General features: G+C 39.7%; 1 long non-coding RNA gene across 1 annotated transcript; it reads right to left on the bottom strand.

Moving 5' to 3' along the window:
• Nucleotides 1-341: 341 nt before the first annotated feature.
• LOC131919538 (uncharacterized) lies at nucleotides 342-19,872 on the bottom strand. Its single transcript, XR_009381281.1, has 4 exons — nucleotides 19,182-19,872; nucleotides 14,910-15,022; nucleotides 7,028-7,151; nucleotides 342-5,225 (listed from the first exon to the last, which is right to left on the bottom strand). It is a non-coding gene; the product is annotated as an uncharacterized LOC131919538 (long non-coding RNA).
• Between the last annotated feature and the right edge of the window lie 737 nt (nucleotides 19,873-20,609).

Genomic DNA, 20,609 nt, shown 5'->3' with positions numbered 1-20,609 from the left:
ATCTGTGTATATCAAAGCCGACATTCACAATCCCTGGAAATGAGTAAGACTTTTAAGCAAGAATGTATTAGTCACAGGCACACAGACATATATGCATCTGTGTATTTGTGGACACCCACACATTTCATCTTGCTTCTCTCTCTCTAGGGAACAGTAATTCATCTGAGTTGGTGAGAGTGTGTGACCAAAGAAAATTATTTGTAAGAATTGCTTCACTCAGTGGTGGAGCTATCTATCTGAAAACCATCATTTCAAGAGAGCTGCTGGTACAGTTGTGGTTTGGACTGAATGTTAGTGAATTGGGAAAACCAATGATAGAAATTCTAGTTTAAGGGGAAGATGTCCTAGTTAATGCAGGAAGTGATGAAGAAACAGACATTTCTTCATGGTGTTTCTTTCCTTCCTTTACCTGCTTCTATCTAGGACCTCAATCAATGAGATAGTGTTTATCACAAAGCAGAGAGCATTTTCCTTCACCGAAGAGAGTGCTAAGGCCATCTGTCAGAGACATACCCACAAATCATATTTGATCTGTGCACTTGAGTCCAGTCTGCGTGTGGTATTTGGATTAACTCTTAAAATAGGATTATTTAAAGTGTGGATATTTCAGGTATATGCATTGATATATGTCCAACATAAAAATATGCAAATAGGATGAATTCAGTTTAATGCATTGGTTTATAAGCCTGCTTAGCTATTTATGGATTGAGCTGTTACTTTACATAGATGAGTCACATGTTATCTAAGTAAATCCTCCAGTTTAGCACAATCCAATTACAGAAAGGGATTTTTCCTCCTCCTACACATTTACATTAACACAGCATATAATGTGTATTCCATGGCTTTTCTTGTTCTGTGTTCAGGGTCTAAATTTATCATTAGTATCAGTCGCTAAACAATCATTACACACCAAGTGCTTACAGTCCTGTAAAATGCTTGCACAATCCCCATACCCAGAATAACATTGTGGAATAATTATCTCCATCTCAAAAACAAAACTGAAGCCTTAGCCAGTTAAGTAGATGTAGGTGGATCTCACAGCTCTCCATTGAAGAATCCCCCCTCCAACAGAACGGCCTGTAATTATATGTCTAAATTTTTCCATTCACTCAATTGGATTAGCTATCAAAACACTGTGATTTAGATTTATATGTATGAAGTATAGACACATAGAAGTGTTGGGTGTTGGGTTCATGCAGGTCCTTGAAAAAAACAAGGTCACTCTAAGATAAATTTTAGCCTTTGTGGCCACAGGGGAGTCAACCTCTGGCAAACTGACTGTAGTTTTGCCAAGGGCTCTTTCATTGTTATACAGTTTACACTTTTTAGCAAAATAATATCTACATACCAAAACTTCTTATTTAAAGCTCCCAAAGAGACAAATGCTGAAACAATTCCTAGTTATAGGACATCTCAGTTTGCTGTGTCCTTCCATAACCAAGTTTTACATAGGCTTTAAACATTTAAAAAACTCTCAGGTAAGATTTACGTACTTGAAACAGAAGGTACCAGACACAAGAGGTACCAATCACAAAAGACAGATCAAAGCCATGTGCTAACACACCAAAATCAAACCAGCTGCAGAGCTCTGCAGGAACCCTTCTACACATCGAAAGAGGGGGAAGGAAAGAGGGAAGGAAGAAGGAGGGAGGAAAAGAGAGAGAAGAGAGATTTCAGTCAACCACAACATATACCACGGTAGTCCCATTAGAGGGTAATGGAACTGAAAACTTCCTACATTTGACTGAGGTCTTTGTGGTACAGATAGAGAACCACGTATTATGTTTGTGGTCCTGTAATGGAACTGAAAACTTCCTACATTTGACTGAGGTCTTTGTGGTACAGATAGAGAACCATGTATTATGTTTGTGGTCCTGTTTGGTATGCGTGCAAATCTGCTGTGGTTCTGATCTTATAAGTTGGGTATACTACACAGTCCTTGACAATAATAATAAGCAACAATGTTACTTGTGTGGGTCACTGGAAACACCAAAGCCAGCAGAATAATGATCCACATGAGGCAAGAAAGAAATCCTGTTCAACACAACTCAGTTGCCAGTGTTGGCTTAAACTTCATGAGTCTGACACCGGGCAGTTTAAATTTTAGGCATTAACGTACAGTACAATTTTGGAAAAAAAAGTTTCCTGGTAACAATTATCTCAATCCCATGTGCACAATAAAGCTTAAGACATGATGACATCAAAACTCTTTTTGCAAAGTAGATGTGACCTCTTCCATAAGAATGGGTTCTGTAGCTTAAGGGCCCAGAGGATGATCTGGTGTAGTCTTATGATTGTGTAGGTCATTAAACTACAAAGTGCATGTGACTGTTCCCCTAAGTATAGGTTCCATTGACTGAGAAAAAAAGCTCAAGATAAAGGTCTAGAGAGGGAAGAATCTGGGGTAAACATAATAGTCTGGGGGATTTGGGTATGGCATGGCCATTCAGATAGCACAGATCACCTGGCAATTAACAACATCCACTCTCAGCCTTCTGCATGGAAAATAGATATCTCCTCTATTGAGAGGATAACTCTGAATATTTAACATCCTGGGTTTCCTAGTGCAAACAGTTACTCATGTGCTTTGTATGAATTATTACATTATTAGCTTATAGTCTTTCTTTAGTTATGATGTTTACTGTAACAATTATAGGGTTATGTGAGGGTCATATGAGCACCAGCCTTATGGATCCTGTTTATAGATCAAATTTTCACTTGTATTTGGTTTAATTTTATATTATTTCATTTCCTGTATATCTAGAAGCAATTTGTGACAGGATATATATCATAAAGTCATATAAATATATATTTTGTGTTTGGCATGTTGTACCATACAAGACTAAACAGAAAATCTCTATAATGCTTCCACAGTAATCACCTCATATCTAATTTCCTATGTAGCATTCATGATTAAGTGGTAATCACTTGTGTATATAATCTGAGTGTGCAAGCATTTTTTTGAGAATTGAAGAGAATAAGTCAGAAAGAATGAGAAGCTCTTCTAAATCAAAGTGAACCAAAAATAATCATTTTCAGTATCAGAAATATGCTTCTAGTGTCATTGAAAGAAATGGAGAGAATAATATTGTAAAGGAAATTGCTCTTATTAAACATAGTTATACTTTCCTCAGTAAAAAGAAAACTTTAAAAAAATTATATTGACATTATACAAGATATATAAAAAATGGAAATGGATATTGTAGCAGGAATCTTAAAAATTCTTATTAATAAAATCAAACCTGAGGCCAGTTATTGGGGTGAATGCTGGTAGATCAGAGAGACAGAACAAGCCACAGCTAACCTCAACTGGCCAACTTCTCAGCTGATCTTGTTTCCTCAGACTGGAAGCCTCTGTGTCCTCATATCTGAATGGCTCTCAGCTGAACTGTGCTGTTAGAAGCCTGAAAGCTCAACCAGGCAAAAGCTTCTAGTTTCTGGTCCTCACGCCTTATATACCTTTCTGCTTTCTACCACCACTCCCTGGGATTAAAGGCTCGCTTTCTGGGATTAATGGCGTGTGTCACCATGCCTGGCTGTTTCCAATGTGGCCTTGAACTCACAGAGATCCAGAGGGATTTCTACCTCTGGAGTGCTAGGATTAAAGGCATGTGCTACCACTGCCTATCCTCTATGTTTAATATTGTGGCTGTTCTGTCTCTGACCCCAGATAAGTTTATTAGCATGCACAATATTTGGGGGAATGCAATACCACAGGATATTTTTGTGTGATACCAACACAGAGAGTTTGATTAGATTATACAACTGAGATTCTGTGGATGGTGGCAGGTTGAGAGGCCAATCTCACCAAAAAATTGACAATATCAATTTTTTATTGTTTTCCAAACAGTTCAATATTGTTTCTTTCAGTTGTAAGTTTTACTCTATCATTTTTTCATGTATCTTGGTCCTAGTTTTCAAGTTCCAGCATTTATTCTAGAAGATGATTTCTATTCTCACACAAGACATGTGGATGCTAATTGGGGTATATGGAGACAAGCTTTATATTTGATTAAAATGAATAATCTTTTATGCTGAATTTCATTGAGATACATTTATACTTCACTACTGCAAATCCTCAGAGGAGAATTCCAATCTTTACAACAGTTCCTTGAGTGAAGTTTGTGGTGCTATTTACTGCTTAGCACTGTCTTCAGAAAAAGGAGAAATAGATACTACTTAACACAAAATTTACTTATTTCATGCACTATAATTTAAATATTACTTGGTGCCAATGTGTATGCAAAGTATGGTAGGAGAGATTTTTATTTCTGCTCTATCTTGATTCAAATGCCTTTTTATGTACATAATGTATATCAAATCAAGGAAGAATAAAAATGAAAGTTTGTATTTCCTTGTATTATAGTGATGCTGTGTTTTGTTAATTTGAGTCTGGGAGGCAACTGGTGATAAAACATTTTAAGAATTTACTGCTAGCTGCTTTCAAAGATGGCATGTGTGAATATAGTATGTAACTTAACTAGATTATACATGTACATAAAGTTTAAAATTGAAGAAATTTATATTTGCAGAAAGTTAACACAGTATATATTTATAATTAACTTTAAAATGAGAATTGATAAATAACTACTTTTCCTAATTTGCATACAAAGAAGAGTTATGTAACTTATTGCTAATTTCAAACATTAAACTCTGAATTGTTCAATAAGTTGTATGCATTAAATTTTCCCAAAGAACATTAGTGTAAGATCCTAAAGCCATGAATCTACAGTCAGTTTCAAAATAGTCATCCTCCTGGCAGGTGCAATCCTGATGTCACTCTCTCAAAGATAAAAGTGACTCATAAGGAATTCAAAGGTGATTGTATTGGGGTTTAGTCTGTGAAAGTACCTGTCCTAGTAATCTCTTTCCACGTTTGGCTGTCTGCCTATTGAAATAATATAACCAAGAAACTGGAATTTCCCTCAACCCTCTAATGGAAACTGAGGGACTGTCTCTGGACCTCTCTGTTTTTTTCCCAATGAGGCTCCAGTGGATTAATTTCATTTTTCGGTGTTTCACTTTGCCTCTTCTTGTCTTATTGAAGAAGGGTGGCTGAGGCTGGCTCATCAGGGTGGTCAGATCCTAGGTGCTGACAGGAACAGATCTGGTAACAGCTTCTCGGAGGAAGGACATGGAAGAAGAGGGGAGATTTTCCCATTTCAAAAATGACTTTCATTGATTGAAGTAAAAATGATGGTCTGTGGAGAACACGATGAGGAATCCTGGAATACAGAGGGGTGGGTCAGGAGCCAAGGGCCTTTCTTCCTGCTAGCTTTTTATTAAGAAGGCCAAAATTGCCTTCTTTCTATGGTGACATGGGGCTTGAGTGTAAAATCTGTACTTTGTACTTTCAGAAAGACCAAGGAAGAATAATAACCCTAGTGCTATTTGCTTTAACCTTGCAGTCAGCAGGAGTTGCTCTCTTTGCTGTGGAGCACACACACACACACACAGACACACACATATATATATATATATATATGGTATTTTTTGTCTTTCTTGTCCATTGAGTTTTATGTTCAGAGAGGAAAAGTGACAGTCTTGACTGCACTTTGACTACTTTTCTGTTCTGTAGGTTTGGGTCAGAAAGGCACAGCTCATTGTGTTTGCTGCCATTAGTTCACCCATTCCTGTTTGAGGCAAGTATAAAACTGGTCACTGGTGCATTTTAACCTTGTGATCTTGTTGATACTGAAATGCTACTCTAGGTTTAATTTTATCTACCCATGGAGGCCAGCTTGAAAACAAGTTATGAACATGGTAAAGATTTTTCATTACATTGCTTAGAAATGGTCTCTGTGATGGGTTGAATGAAAATAGCCCCCAAAAGCTCATATGGGAATGTCACTACTAAAAGGTGTGTTCTTATTGGAGTAGGTATGGCCTTGTTGAAGGAAATTGTGTCACTGGGGGTACACTTTGAGAAGTCATTCAATTTTTTTCTCAGGAGTAGACATGTTGATTTTCATGTCTCAAATGGTACCTAGGATGTGGGTAGCTACAGAGGGCCAGAATATTTTTATTCCTTTCTGCCTAGAATTCCCTGAAACATCTATCATCAGGAGCTCACAGAGTTTGGGGTGGTTAACATGAAAGTGGAAGTATTCTCTGTGGCACCTCCAAAGTGACTGTTTCCTTGGTTGGGCAACTATCTAAGGGACAATGATGCATTTTGAGCTCTCTAGTTCTCAGAAATTTTATCAAGCTTTGGATTTTGTGACAAGTAGCCAGAGGCCTAGACTATTTGGACAACAATGAGAATTTTTATTTCTATTTATAAAGAAGAAAGATCCAGTGATTTTAAAACTATTGCATTCTCTGTGATCTGAATGTCAGTAGATCACTGATACAGCTAGGGTGCTCTTCATTCCATTCATGGAGTACGGAAGTGTTTTAAATAATTACTTTCTTTAAACAGCTGATACATAATTAGTACCATTCAAGACTCATAGAGGAGCTATGATTTATACAAAGTAATTGATCTTGGTCCCTCGAGCACAATTTTTCTCCTGGTTGAAAAGATGAGGTGTGAACCCTATTGTGATGTTCAAATATCTCTTTCCAATCCCCCAAATATTCCCACTGATAGTGCTTTATAGAAGATAAGTCTGTGGAATGGAAATTGTAAGTGACATCCTCAGTGCTATGATGTTCAGGTTTGAATCTCTTGAATCTAGGTGCAAGTTACTCATAAATCAGGATCATTTTTAAACACTGTATTTTACATTATTGCTCCGAATTCTTTCATTGGGTGCTTGGTCAGGTCACCTGCAGAATGAGATCCTGGAGAGGCTCAGAAAACAAAGCTACAATGCTCACACTATCTAGATGCAGGAGTAATATAAATACCTACAATGCCTCATGAGGAAGATTATGCCAAGTGATTGTATTTATTGTCTATCACAGACTATATTTCCTGGACAAAGGTCCTCAATGTGGGAAGGAGTTGGTCCAACAAGAATTAGAAGGCATGATGGTATATGTTAGTCCACGATGGTAAGAGCTCAGGGCAACAGCTTATTACCTGTTGGAGGGTCAGGAAGCAGGTACAGAATCAGAGTGTTCTGCCCCATAACCTTGAGGTCCAGGTGAAGATCTCATGTTCCAAAAGTTCGAAAGTTTCCACAAACAGTGCCACCAGTTGGAGACTAGATATTCAAACACAAGAGCCTGCAGTCATGATTTTATATTCACACCACAACTGTGGCCAGCTGCAAGAAGACAGCAATCTCAAAAGGACACTTTAGAGCAGAGTGTTTTGAGATTTCAATTAGAGAGGAAAAAGGGAGCAGAGTGAATAGTATAGGAAGAGCTGGTTGAATAACTTTCCATGGCTCTACATCCTAGGGATTGTCCCTCATTTGAAGGAATCTGGCCCTTGGAGATCAAAGCTAAAGAACATGCCTTCCAGTGAGTTATCTGCCTGTCAGTGGTGTCTTCCTGGATGAGCACTTGGCAGTCTCTCCAGCCTAGAGGCACACAGTGTCTTCTAAGGGAGAAATGTGCTTTTCATATAGCTTGTGCTCTTTTTACAACTGAAGTATCATTATATATAAGGAATTTCACTCACTCATATGTGAATATTGATCAAATGTGTATATGCAGGACTTCCAATCAGCTCTCAGCCTTCATTCATCTTCAAGGCGAAAATACAATCAGCTTCCTGCTGTCTTAACTCTTCACTCACTACTGTTTTCAATGTATATAAAACTATTGGCTTATTTACCTATTTCCCAACATGGATCCATGGTACAGAATCAAGTCACAATGATACAAATGGAGAAAGCAGGGTTTTTCCACCTTCTTAAGTAGAACACACACATATATACAGAGCATGTACACACACACACACACACACACACACACACACACACACACACTTCCTTCTCCTTATTAATCTTGTTACAAATTTTCTTCCTCAACTATGTCTGAAATTTCTGTCATGAGAGAAACTGTTTCCTGCAGAGAATATTTGTGGAGATTGTAGCCACTCAGCAGGGAACGTGAGCACAGATATCTTAAGCTAGTACATTTCTAAAAACTTTACTTTGTGGGGAAAAGGCAGTAGAAGAAACTGTGGAGTGAATGAGCCATCAGTTTTCCAAGAGCCTGTGCAGAGTGACAGGATTAGTCCTGACAGCCATGAGCGTCCTTGCTGGATGGGAGGCTCAGAAACCCACTGTGTCTCCAGGACTTAGTCACAGTTGCTGTTGAGGTCAGTCTACACCTGTTCCCAAAGGGTGTACATTATTATGGTCCTTATTAACTCCAGTAGCCCCACAGGCAGGCTGCCTGCCAAGCATTAGAGTCATAATTTACATGTGCTTTAGACAGCTCTTTATCACATAGCTTCTGAGTTAAAGAAGAAGAGATTTTATAGTAGTTCTGACATTCATTGGATTGCTGAGTTTAATGGAGCAGGTAACAAAATTTTTTTTGTCTTGTTTTTAGAAACTTTATTTTAGATTAATCTTTTGGGTCTCCTACCACTAGGGCTTTTTGCATTGTTTGTTTTTGCAAAGAACTTGCTTGCCAAATGACTTATCATTGAAATAGACCATCTGAAACTAATCTCTATTTAAGGCCTCTATGTGAAGTCTCGTTGCCTTGTGTTCTTAAATTGGCTCTAAGTGGATTAAGACTTTAAACTCACACAGGGGCAATGTGAAAGGAGATGGATAGAATAACCTCTACTGTATATACACAATGTAAGTATAAATTTGATGAAGTTTCTGTGTTTTCTATCAATGAAGCAATGTAAGTTCACAACATATTTCATTTATGTCATGAAGTAGTTTAAAGAAGTAGTTTAAAATCACTCCCCATATGAGTAACAAGTGGTTTATGGATGGTTATTGTCTCTGTCTCTGCCATTGTCTTTCTCTCTGTGCCTCTGTCTGCCTCTGTTTCTTTCTCTCCTCCTCCTCTTTTGTTTCTGTTTAGTTTGACATTTCATATATGTCTGTATACACATACATACATACATACATATGCATATGTATATATCCTTTGTCCTTTAACTCTGCCTTGGAGAGCCAGCCTCTAAGGCAGCACTCTTGGCTCCAAGAAAAATACAGAGTGTTGGTGAAGCTGTGACTTTTCTATCTGAGGGCTAGGGAAAAATGATGACACTCACACATTCTCTTGATGGTTCCTTTATTCTACTTCGTTCTCTCTTTCTCATTGTTTATATATCCCAACAAAATCTCTCAGGCAATATAAGAGCCATAAAAAGGTTACATTCCATAGGTAAAGTCATCAGTTAAAACAGTCATCCCAACAACTCTCATGCAATATATCTAAGTAGCCTTTCATGAGTAAGCAAGGAGCATATTTTCTCAGCCAACCCTTTTACTGACAGACTGTTAATTGTAGTTATAAAGAAGGAATCAATTACTTTGTTATCTATCTTGAGAGGAAATATTATAAGAATGTTTAAAGGAATCATAAACCTAAATTGCTGAAGAGCCCAAGAAAATGAGAAAATTGCATACTTGCAACCTATCTGAGTATATAGCCACTTATCCCCCTGCATTCTTTCAGGGAGGCACATTAAACTAACTCATGACCATGTAAACATTTTACACTAAAACTGTGCAATCAGAAATCATAAATTCTAAATTCTCTTTAAATCCTAGAGTTGCCTGTTGAGTACTGAGTTTTGGAAAAACAATGGTAGGAATGTCATAGATTCTCTAGTTCATGCTTGGGTACCATGTATCTTTTAGTATAAGCTCAGTTGGCACTTTCAACAGTGCTCTAAATTTCAAAATATCCTTTCTTCTTGGTGTGTAACTCCTGATTATCAAAGAAAAACCTGTAGTCCAATTTTGGGGCTATAGAGTCAAATTATTTTCTGTAGCCCTGACTAGTCAGAATTGTTTGCCCAAACTGAGGTCAGGAATGGATATAAAGAATTGATCATTTGGCAACTAGCAATAATTGAGGTGTTTTGTATTTATGACATAGCCAGACATCTCAGTTTGCCCTTGTGGAATAAAGATTGATTTTCTGGGAATGTTTATTATAAAGACCATTAGCAAGTCATCTGGTCTAATCTCAAGCTATTTTGAAGCTTAGTACCACCTAATGGTGCACAAGAAATCTGTGCCTGGCTTCTGGACTCAAATGTTTTCCTGAATCATAAATCTGAGCTGTGATATATAGCAGCTCCTTAGTTGGCCTAGCTATGAAACATATCCTAGTATTTATTTTTATTCACCAAAACATTGTATCAATTAGACAATAAAGTTTAAGGAGGAATCATCTTCATGACAATCCACAGATAAAAATGCCCAGTAGATTGGAATATATCCATGAGATAAACACACTACAATACAGGGAGTGGGGAACTCTCCACATCCATATACCTCATATCAGATGCCAGGTAAAGACTGTAACAGCAAACATGTGAAGGTATAACATAAGAAAAGATGTTCTGGACTCTGTAGCCTCATGGCCTTGCCTAACAAGGCAAATAGCCATCAGAGAGTTTTTCCTCTAATGAACTGACACCTAGAACCTCAATTGCCACTTTCTGTTCCTGTGATATGGCTACCAGCACTTCCCTAAACTCTGTCAAGGAGGAGAAGGTCAGAAAATGGCAGCTGTGACTCACAATAAACATGTATTTCAGTCTACAGTTTCTGCCAGTGTGTGATCATCACTAACAACCAAGTCCAGTTTAATTTCTCAGAGGAATTCTGGAAGTCTTTCAAGGTTTGAGCTCCCGAGTTACCTTGGAAGCAGAGTTTTGGGAGACTATGGAAAGACAAGTTGACACTTTCAATCAGCTATACCTACTTAGTCCTCTGTGCTCAGTTTCCCTTGCCCACTGAGGACACAACATTCACACACCTGCTGTTTGTGGTGAGCAGCTTGTCAATGGTCAGTATCTCACTTCAGTAACTGTTGAAATGCAGTGAGCAGAGAATTCCTCTTTATCATGCATTCTGATACTCATCACATAGGCTTTAAATATTTTCTCCAATCTTTAGCAAGTTCACTCAACTTCCTTCTTGTAGAATTTAAAGACATATTTTTACTTACAACTAAGTAGTATGCTTTATAAAGAAACTTTTGGTAGTTTCTGATATCTATGCCCTTCCTTAAATGTTTCAAGGAAAAATAGCACATCCACTGGTTAACCTTGCAAATCTATCAAGAGTTTGAATTCCATCTATCAGAGAAGGATGAACTGCATACATGAACAGAAAACAGAGAAAAAAAAGTTGCTTTGGAATGTGTGTGAAGCTTGAGTTGGATATGCACATTTTTGACTTCTGAATTGACTAAAAGTATGAAATACTCATAACTTTCTAACATTGTCAACCATTCATCCTCCCTAAAGTCAGGAATAAAAAATGATGACCATAGAATGTCTCGCATCTGTGTAGTTTATACACTCACATCCTAAATGGACCATATAGACTCCTTTCTTAATGGATTCCAGGATTTTATGGCTGTAGCTGTTGACCTGCTTAGGGGTCTTGTGTGACCCCAGAGGTCACCATATCTGTTCAAAAGAGGACAGGAAAGGCTGTGGACCCCACAGAGAGAACCGCCAGCAAAAGATGTTGACTATTCAACAGATATCTCCATTAAAGATTTTCTTAATTTTGAAAGTAAATCATTCAACTCTACATGTCTGAATTCTGCCATGGTAAAATATTTAGGGTATAATACCAACTATTTCTTCTAGCTCTAAATATAGAGATATTTGAATTTATGGTTTTAGATTATCTGGTATAGTTTCTTTAACTATGATTATTTTGGTGTTGTTCTCACCTTTGACTAATATTATATTATTATACATATTAGTGGGTTGTAGGAGTATATTCATTAGTCCTCCCTTATTCTTGTATGCTTTCTAATAGACTTAATTGAACATATGATAGAAAAATAAAAATATCATATAATCAATACATGTCACTTTTAGACACAACTATTAATGACTTCAAGCACTTTGGGAAATGCCACACAAACCCAGGATTATGTGAATTTTCCATTACTAAAATATTAATATATTCAGAATGTATAAATAATATCAATTTCCTAACTTTGTAAAGCAATTTTAAGTATTACTGTATGCATAGTATTTCTAAATAATAAAATTACTTATATATAAGTGAAACATAACTTCCCTTGAGTTTTTTCATGCTATGATGAAAGTCTTCAAACACTTCAAAACCTATAGAATATGGCATTTAATATATTTAATAACCTGAGACTTTTCATGACAGTGAGACACATCTTCTCCTGGCAGCACCAATTTGCCAAGAAATGATGGGCATAGAAGAACCTCCAAATGGAGTTTTCTTTCTTTGTGGTAAAAGTTAACCACTTAGCAAAGAAACTGCTCTTTCCTCAGTCCAAACTGGACCAGCAGGACACAAAAGAAAGTGACCACTGAACTTTGTCAAGACAAAGTAGGACAGTCTTTCAAAATTCCCAGCTTCTCAGGAATGTCTATCAGATATATCAAACCAGTAGGCCAAAGATAGATGCCCCAACATTACAGAGGAACTTTGTCTAGGCAGCCAGATGTCCCTGTTATTAGGTAATATTATACCATTTTGCCAAACACAAATGGGCTGGATATTGTAACTGTAATTCTTACTTGATAATTGTTTTTGTTGTACATAATTTTACAAGGTTAAAGTTAAAACCTTCCTTTTTAATTAGGCAAAAAGAGAGGAAATGCTGTGTGATAATCTCTTTCTACACTGTGAATATGTGTTGCTCTCATTGTTAATAAAGAGCTAACTGGAAATAGCTATGTAGGAAGAGGTTAGGCAGGAGAGGCAAACTGAGAGGATTCTGGGAAGAAGAAGGGCAGAGTCACCTGAAGTGGATTATCCAGATGCAGAGGAAGAAGATGAATATGTCATGCTGAAAAAAGGTACTACCACATGTAGTAGGTAGCCATTCCAGCTTTGACCTGGAAGTCCCAACCCCTTCGGTAATGGTCACACCTACAAGGCGGGGCTGAGAGAGGACGCCGAAGACCCGAGTTCTGGATGCAGGGGCTCTCTTTTTGGTTCCTGGACCCTGGATGCTGGAGGTAGACCGAGCAGAGTTCTCCAGAGAACACCACCAGACTGTGCCACACCTTTCCCAGACCCTGCAACCTACCTATCCCTTCATTTGTAAGTTACACCACTAAATAAACCTCCCTTTTAACTACGTGGAGTGGCCTTAATAATTTTACCAATAACCACATGGTAGAGCATAGATAAAAATAGGGGTTATTATAAGTTGAAAGAGCTAGTTAGTAACAAGCCTAAGCTATTGGCTGAACATTTATAATTAATAGTAAGCCTCTGTGCGGTTATTTGAAAGTAGTCTGGCAGGATGAAAAAATATGCCTATACTTTTCCTTGGTATTCAGAGCACCAAGTGAAACTTAATAAATGACATTGATGAAGAACAAATTAACATGTAATAAGCCTTGAATAAACTTTTCTGCGTGTTACTGGGGATAGAGTCCACGCTTCAAGCATGGTCTTCAAGCACACACTCTGCCCCTGAGTCCACCACAGTCCTTCTTCCTTTATCCTCCCAAAGGCTTGTAAAGTACACAATATTAGTATCCCCAGATATCAGGTAAAAGGGGCAGGATGGTCAGCACCCTCAAAGACAGTAAATGACCATGTTGCAAATATGAGAAACTTAATTCCACTGCCCCCTGCTTCCTACATACATGGTTATTATGGATTTCTAGAAAGGGGAGTGATGAGGCTGAATTTCCAAAGAAGATAAACCTTATCAATTCTATGTCCTGGGTAGGAATATGGCCTCAATTTCTTGTATATAGCTATCTACACAGAAGAGAGCAAAATCCTGTTTATGGGAAAGGAATACTCTCTGGGTGCAGAATGATACTTTGTTTAATCCAAAAGGTGTCAGAGTGAAAATTCCAGTTCTGAAATGAGAAAAGGAAGAATCACAGTCATCAGATATCCCTCAAGTCTCTTTCTTCTCTCTCCTCTTCATCTTTCTCTCATCTTTTCTCCCTTCTTTTCCTCCTCTCCTCTGCTTTCTATGAGCTCTCTCCTTATTTCTCTCTCGCACTATCTCCTCTCCCATCCTCTCCTCCTGTCTCTCCACTTCTCCATACATCCCTTTTTTCCTTATAGAACATGTGGATCTCTTCCTCCTATTCTTAGCCATTACTGCCATCATTGTCCTCCTCTTAGATCTTGTCTTTTCTTTTCATAGTCCTAATCACCTTTTCTTGTCCTCTCTTTCTTCTCTCTTTCTCTTCCTCTCATCCTCTTCCTCCTCCTTCATCTTCTTCTTCTTACCCTTGTATGTGTACCTTCTTCTCTCTCCCTGTCTCACTCTCTCTGGATCCCTTTCTTGAACATTGACCTAATGACGCAAGGGAACTTAACAGTAGAAATGAGAAGGAAGAAGAATCAAGAAAAACAGAACAAACAAATAAACAAACAAAAAAGCCCCAGGTCTGTTCAGATCAATCATTGTGAGTACCAAGTGGGGAATGTGCTAAAACCAGGGTTCACTAATTCCAGTGGAACAATGTCTAGGGTACAAAAAATTATTACAAAACAAGGCAGGATATTTCATTGTTTTTTCAACTCTAGCTCTGCTGAGAAATTCAAAATAACATGACATTGGGAATGTAAAGAGATGATACTCATATACAGTATCTGGTGTGGAATTTCTTCAACATCTGGCTATTGAGGATTTGTCTTAGGAACCCAGCCGTGGTGTCAGCACATCTTTTAAGAGCAGCTGGTGTTAATTAGAATGCGTACCTAAAAGGGAGGCTTTTTATAGCAATCACTTAAGACACTCTGAGGATATTATTTCCCTTTTAAAGTATCCTGAGCCATAGAGCATTTTGCTGTCGTACCTTTCATACCTGAATCCTACATACTCACTCTTTACATTTAGGGGAACACACCACTGCAATTGATTCTGGCAGCATCTTCTGGTAGCAAAAATGTGTGTGTAAATCCACACTTAACAAGAAGGCTGTCTGGGTTGGATGGTTCTGAGAAGACAAAAGAAGCCAAGAATTCCCAGTGAGCTCCATGCCTGATCCACCAGGAAAGGCAGTCCCAAGGAGCTTCATGAATTGGCTCCCACCATGATTTCCCAAATCATGCCAGGAAAACTTTGGTCTGCTAGGTGGAAAAGGAAAAAGGGACAATTTCTTTTGGCCTCCTGATCCATAAATGTCCAAATAACCTGAAGTTCTCTCAATCACTTCTTAGCTGGTCCCTCACTGAGGACAAGATCCTTTTATTCATCCATGCCTAGTTATACTTGATATTTAAGTAGTAACCATTCCAAGTTTTGTCCTTCAGCTTCTAACCTCCCTCTGCTTCCCTCTTGCCAACAGCAGACTCTGATTCCATCTTCACCAAGAATTCCTACTTCAAACATCAGTTCAACAGTCACTCTGGGTCTTCAGCTTCATGCCTTCAATCCTGCCTCTGAGACCTCCCTATGTGATCTCTCCATATGTGAAGAGGAGACTGTTCTGCCCTTCAGATATTGTACTGCACACACTACTGTCATATTATCTTACCCCTCTTTCCTTCCCTTCCCTCCCCTCTTTCACTAGCTCACTAGGTGTAAGCACACATCAGATAACTGTGTGTCAGAGTGGGGAGGAAGCTTGCAGATGTTAAGGCAAGCAAGCCAGATGTAAAAGTCATGTGTCTATCCATTGCATTTCAGGACATAAGAAGATATGAAGTACTGATAACATGGAGGGGGCACACTTAGGAGGTTAATTCCATAGAAACCAAAGAAGAGATGGTTAGAGCAAGAGGGGGATCAGGCTCAGAGGAAGGAATTTGGAAAGCTGGACCAGGCTCTTGGCAATTTCCTATAACCTTCTCTAAGTGTACATAGATGTCTCCTTAAGGAGTCATTAAACTACACTGTCTATGTATGTACACTAGCAAGAAAGTTATATTTTGAAATGTCAAGCATTTGTAAAACTAAAGGAAGTTGAAGAAAAAACTAAAATAAAGAAAACAAAATTCAAGTAGACAAAACCATGCTTAAACCATTGCCCAGTTTCTGTACATGTCAGAATTTTGTTAATCAAGTTCTGCGAAGAGCAGCCTTGTCCCTCTCTGTTCCCCTAGGATCTAAGGTCTGGATGTAAGCCTCAATATGACAGTCCTAACGGACTTCACAATAGCCATAAACTTCATTAGATGACTTTTTTAAATTAATTAATTAATTTATTCTTTGTGTGTTTTTTTTTTTATTTTGCAATACAGTTCAGTTCTATATATCAGCCACGGATTCCCTTGTTCTCCCCCCTCCCCCCAGCCCACCCCCTATTCCCACCTCCTCCAGGGCAAAGCCTCCCCCGCGGACTGAGATCAACCTGGTAGACTCAGTCCGGCAGGTCTAGTCCCCTCCTTCCAGGCCGAGCCAAGCGACCCTGCACGGCCCCAGATTTCAAACAGCCAACTCATGCAATGAGCACAGGACCTGGTCCCACTGCCTGGATGCCTCCCAAACAGATCAAGCCAATCAACTGTCTCATCCATTCAGAGGGCCTGATCCAGTTGGGGACCCCTCAGCCATTGGTTCATAGTTCATGTGTTTCCATTCGTTTGGCTATTTGTCCCTTTGCTTTATCCAACCTTGGTCTAAACAATTCTCGCTCATATAAACCCTCCTCTTTCTCACTAATTGGACTTCAAGAGATCCACCCGGGGCCTAGCCATGGATCTCTGCATCCAGATCCCTCAGTCGTTGAATGGGGTTTCTAGCACGACAATTAGGGTGTTTGGCCATCCCATCACCAGAGTAGGTCAGTTCGGGCTGTCTCTTGACCATTGCCAGCAGTCTGTTGTGGGGGTATCTTGTGGATTTCTGTGGGCCTCTCTAGCACTTTGCTTCTTCCTATTCTCATGTGGTCTTCATTTACCACGGTCTCCTATTCCTTGTTCTCCCTCTCTGTTGTTGATCCAGTTGGGATCTCCTGCTCCCCCAAGCTCTCTTTCCCTCGACTCTTGCCCTTCATTACCCCCACTCATGTCCAGGCTGTTCATGTAGATCTCTTCCATTTCTCCATCATTGGGCGATCCCCATGTCTTTCTTTGGGTCCTGTTTTCCAGGTAGCCTCCCTGGTGATGTGAGTAGCATCATCTTTGTTCCACATCTAGTATCCTCCTATGAATGAGTACATACCATGTTTGTCTTTCTGAGTCTGGGTTACCTCACTCAGGATGATTTTTTCTAGATCCATCCATTTGCCTGCAAACCTCTAGAAACAAATGGATAGATGACTTTTTTTAAACCACAGTCTTCTCTTGCAGCACAGATTGTTGCCAAAGTCACTATCCAGCAGGCCCACATTCCTGAATGCTAGGCTTCTACGACTATGCCAGTACACCCACCTTTCTAGGGCTTCTTTAAACCTTGCAGTCTCTGCCCACCAAGGCCCAAAATCCATTAGCCAACATCCCCCAATGAGTCCCAGCTCCAGCATGAGATCTGAATACTCTTCCTGCTGGAGTCGGTCCTTGGGTCACATCTTGAATTCATTTTCCTACTTTCCCTGTTGTGTGGCTTCTGTGAACCCCATAACCATTTCTCCTATAGCCTTGTGTCTGTCATCCCTCATTGTGTTTCTTCTCTCCTCATTGGATATCTTCCTCAGTTCTCATCACTCCCCATTTACCAGATTTTCAAGTCCAGCTCCATGCAGAAGCCTGCCAGGTCCCTCTCTTGCCTTCACCTGGCTTCTCAGAACTTCCTTCTAACTGCCAGCAAAGGCTCCAAGGTGTGATATCTCACACTGCTTTCAATTACACAAGGTAGGACTGAATCCCACTTCCAAAATCAGTCTTCCTCTAGATGCCCTATTCACGCTTCTGAGAGGGTCACTGCCATCCCCATGAGCTCCACTCCAAGCCTGCCCTGTCACAGACTGGACAACCTCTATTCCTCAGCCCCTGGATCCCTGAAATCCCACATTCCTGTGCACATGGCATCACCCTCTCATCGTCATTTGAAGTGAGCATCTCTCAAACATTGACTGACCTCCCCACTGTACCCAGCCTTGCAACTCCTTCATTTTACCTTCTGGAGTCTGGTTTGGTCATCTCTTCATTCTGCCCAAAATAACCTGAAGAGTTCTCCATTTACTCAAATCACCATTGTTCTTATTGCCCACACTGGACGAAGGAAAGCATGGCTCTGAATGGTCATGTCAATACAAATCTGCCATCCTTTTCTGATACTAACCACAAATTCCAACAAACATGACACTCACTGATGCAAGACCCCTCCCCCAGGAACTCTCTTTCGGCACCTCTTTACAAGTCATCAAAAGTCACCTCAAGTGGGATCCCTCTTCCTCTGAAACCCACAGTGCCCTGTATTTTCCTCCTGAAGAACAGAATGCATTCTGCCTCATGGGAATTGGTGCTCATTTTCTGTGTCATCTCCCATTAGCGTCCAGGCACTGAGGGCCAAATTTCTATCTGCCATGGTATGTTATTGTTAGGCAATCAGTAAGAATTTATGCAACTGAAGCATGAAGACACAGGAGACTGCCTCATACATCAGCACTTCCCAATTGTGAGTACAAAAGTACTAGTCATCTCTCAAAACCTAGAAATAACCAACTGATTGTGGCTTATACCTGTCCCATTTCAAGAAAAGATGCCTGTTCTGTGAGTTTCAGGCCTTGAAAATTAGAGAATTATTCAGAAGAACTCTTGTAAGAAAAGAAATGTATATCCTTGAAGATCACCACAAGCATGTACTGCATGTCCAAATACTTGAAAACCTTTCGTGATGGAGCTCTTTAGGTGTGCACAAAGCAAGAGCTTTTTCTTGAAGACAAAAATGTAGTTATTAGAATAAACTCTTTTGACTTAGTTAAAATACTTTTAGGTACATAGTCTCTCCACTATGTTCTCATACATTCTAGGGAAGCATCCGTTCTTCACTCACTCACAAGGAATCAGAACTCTGAAGAATTACTTTGAGTAAGAGATAAAATTAGAAGAGCGGGAAATACACCAGGAAATGTGCCTTTGACTCAAGGCTGGAACACTAGTGACTGCCTGTGCTCAGAGACAGATGATCTGGAATGGATTGACTTTGTGATGAGAAAGAAACAGGCAGTGTGTTTAGAAGAGGAGCTGCCACAGGGAGGTCAGTTTGCTTACATGAATCCAACCTAAGGTGAGAAGCCCCAGCTCTTCTTGAACAAAAAGGAGTTCCTCCTCGTTTTTCATACAACAGTAATCAGGTCCTCCATTCTGAACAGGGATTATAATGTGAGTAACATGATATTCTTCTTTTATCTGCCAAGAGAAAACAACTTGTTACAATTCCCTGGCACTGTCAATCCCACTCTCTCATAACACAAGTAAGTGAAGCCCCCACCCCAGTGAATGACTCTCATCCTTCTCCCTCACCTCAGTGTTTCTCCACCTTAACTGCTCCAGTGCTTTGCTGTGCCGGAGATGGCATATGAAAAGCCTGACGCGTTGCCAGTGGAATCTGTGCCGGAGGTACCCGAGAATGAGGACATCAATCCCTCCGGGCCTGCCCCACCGGATAATCTACTAAGCCTGCCTTCTGTGGGCCAGTGAGAAAACAACCCTTGTGTCCCGAGGGCAGACTTTATGGTGTATGCATGTCATGTTCTCACCCATCCAACTGTTACTGGTTCTTGTAATCCTCCTACTCTATTTGTTCTTTATGATTTTCTTTCTCTCTCCTGCGGTGGTTTCCATGAAATTAGAAATGATACTGAGATTGTGACAATGGCAGGAGTTAAAGCTGTTATGTAGGTCATGGGGAAAACCCAGAAGGCTGGTGGCAGAAGACTGTAGATGGAGTGACATATAGATAGGATAAAAGACAAGAGTTGTCCAGAGCTAGTTAGAAGACAATTGATGAATTACAGAGAGATGAAGAAGAACTTAAGCTGTGAGGAAGCTGGCAGTCTGGTACTTTAAACCATTGCTTATACTTCTGTGCTTTCTGAGAAACTTGCAAGTAGATGGCCTCTGGGGTGATTATCAGATGGTCTGATAATTATTAACCTGCAAAAGAATAAGCTGGTATGCTTTGGCTTTCTTCCTGGGAACTTCTATGTGCAATCAAGGGGCACGGGGTACACTTTGCTGATTTACAAAAAGAACTTTTGAAACTATTGTGGAGAACCCAATCACCTGTTGAATTTTCTCACCCCTATTTCCTTGTATTATTACAATAAAAGACTGGGGTTGAGTCAGATCAGGAGAAGAAGGAAGAGAAAACGCACAGATCTGACAAGACTCGCCAGCTTGCACCAACTCCTGTGTCCCAGTTTTTTCTTGTGCCTGCCAGACATCCCTGCCCTTTGAGACCCTCAAAACTGCTGAGGCTGGTCCCTGGCATTGCTGGGTACTGTATGAAGGCAGAGAGGGTAAGATGAACCTGATATTATGTCCCTCTTAGTACATCCTGGCCTAGGTTCTTCCCTGCAGCAGTCAGTAGGTCTGCTCTGGGGTCGTGAGGTGTTTAATTTATATTCCAAGGCTTACCACAGAGTAGGTGGTCAGACCAGGCCACAGAAGGAATTGAGTCCTCCTCCTTTTAGAATT

The sequence above is a fragment of the Peromyscus eremicus genome, chromosome 1 (genome assembly GCF_949786415.1).
Source record: "Peromyscus eremicus chromosome 1, PerEre_H2_v1, whole genome shotgun sequence".
Lineage (NCBI taxonomy): Eukaryota > Metazoa > Chordata > Mammalia > Rodentia > Cricetidae > Peromyscus > Peromyscus eremicus.
Note: the sequence above shows the minus strand (reverse complement) of the source record. Positions and strands in the feature narration are given on the sequence as shown.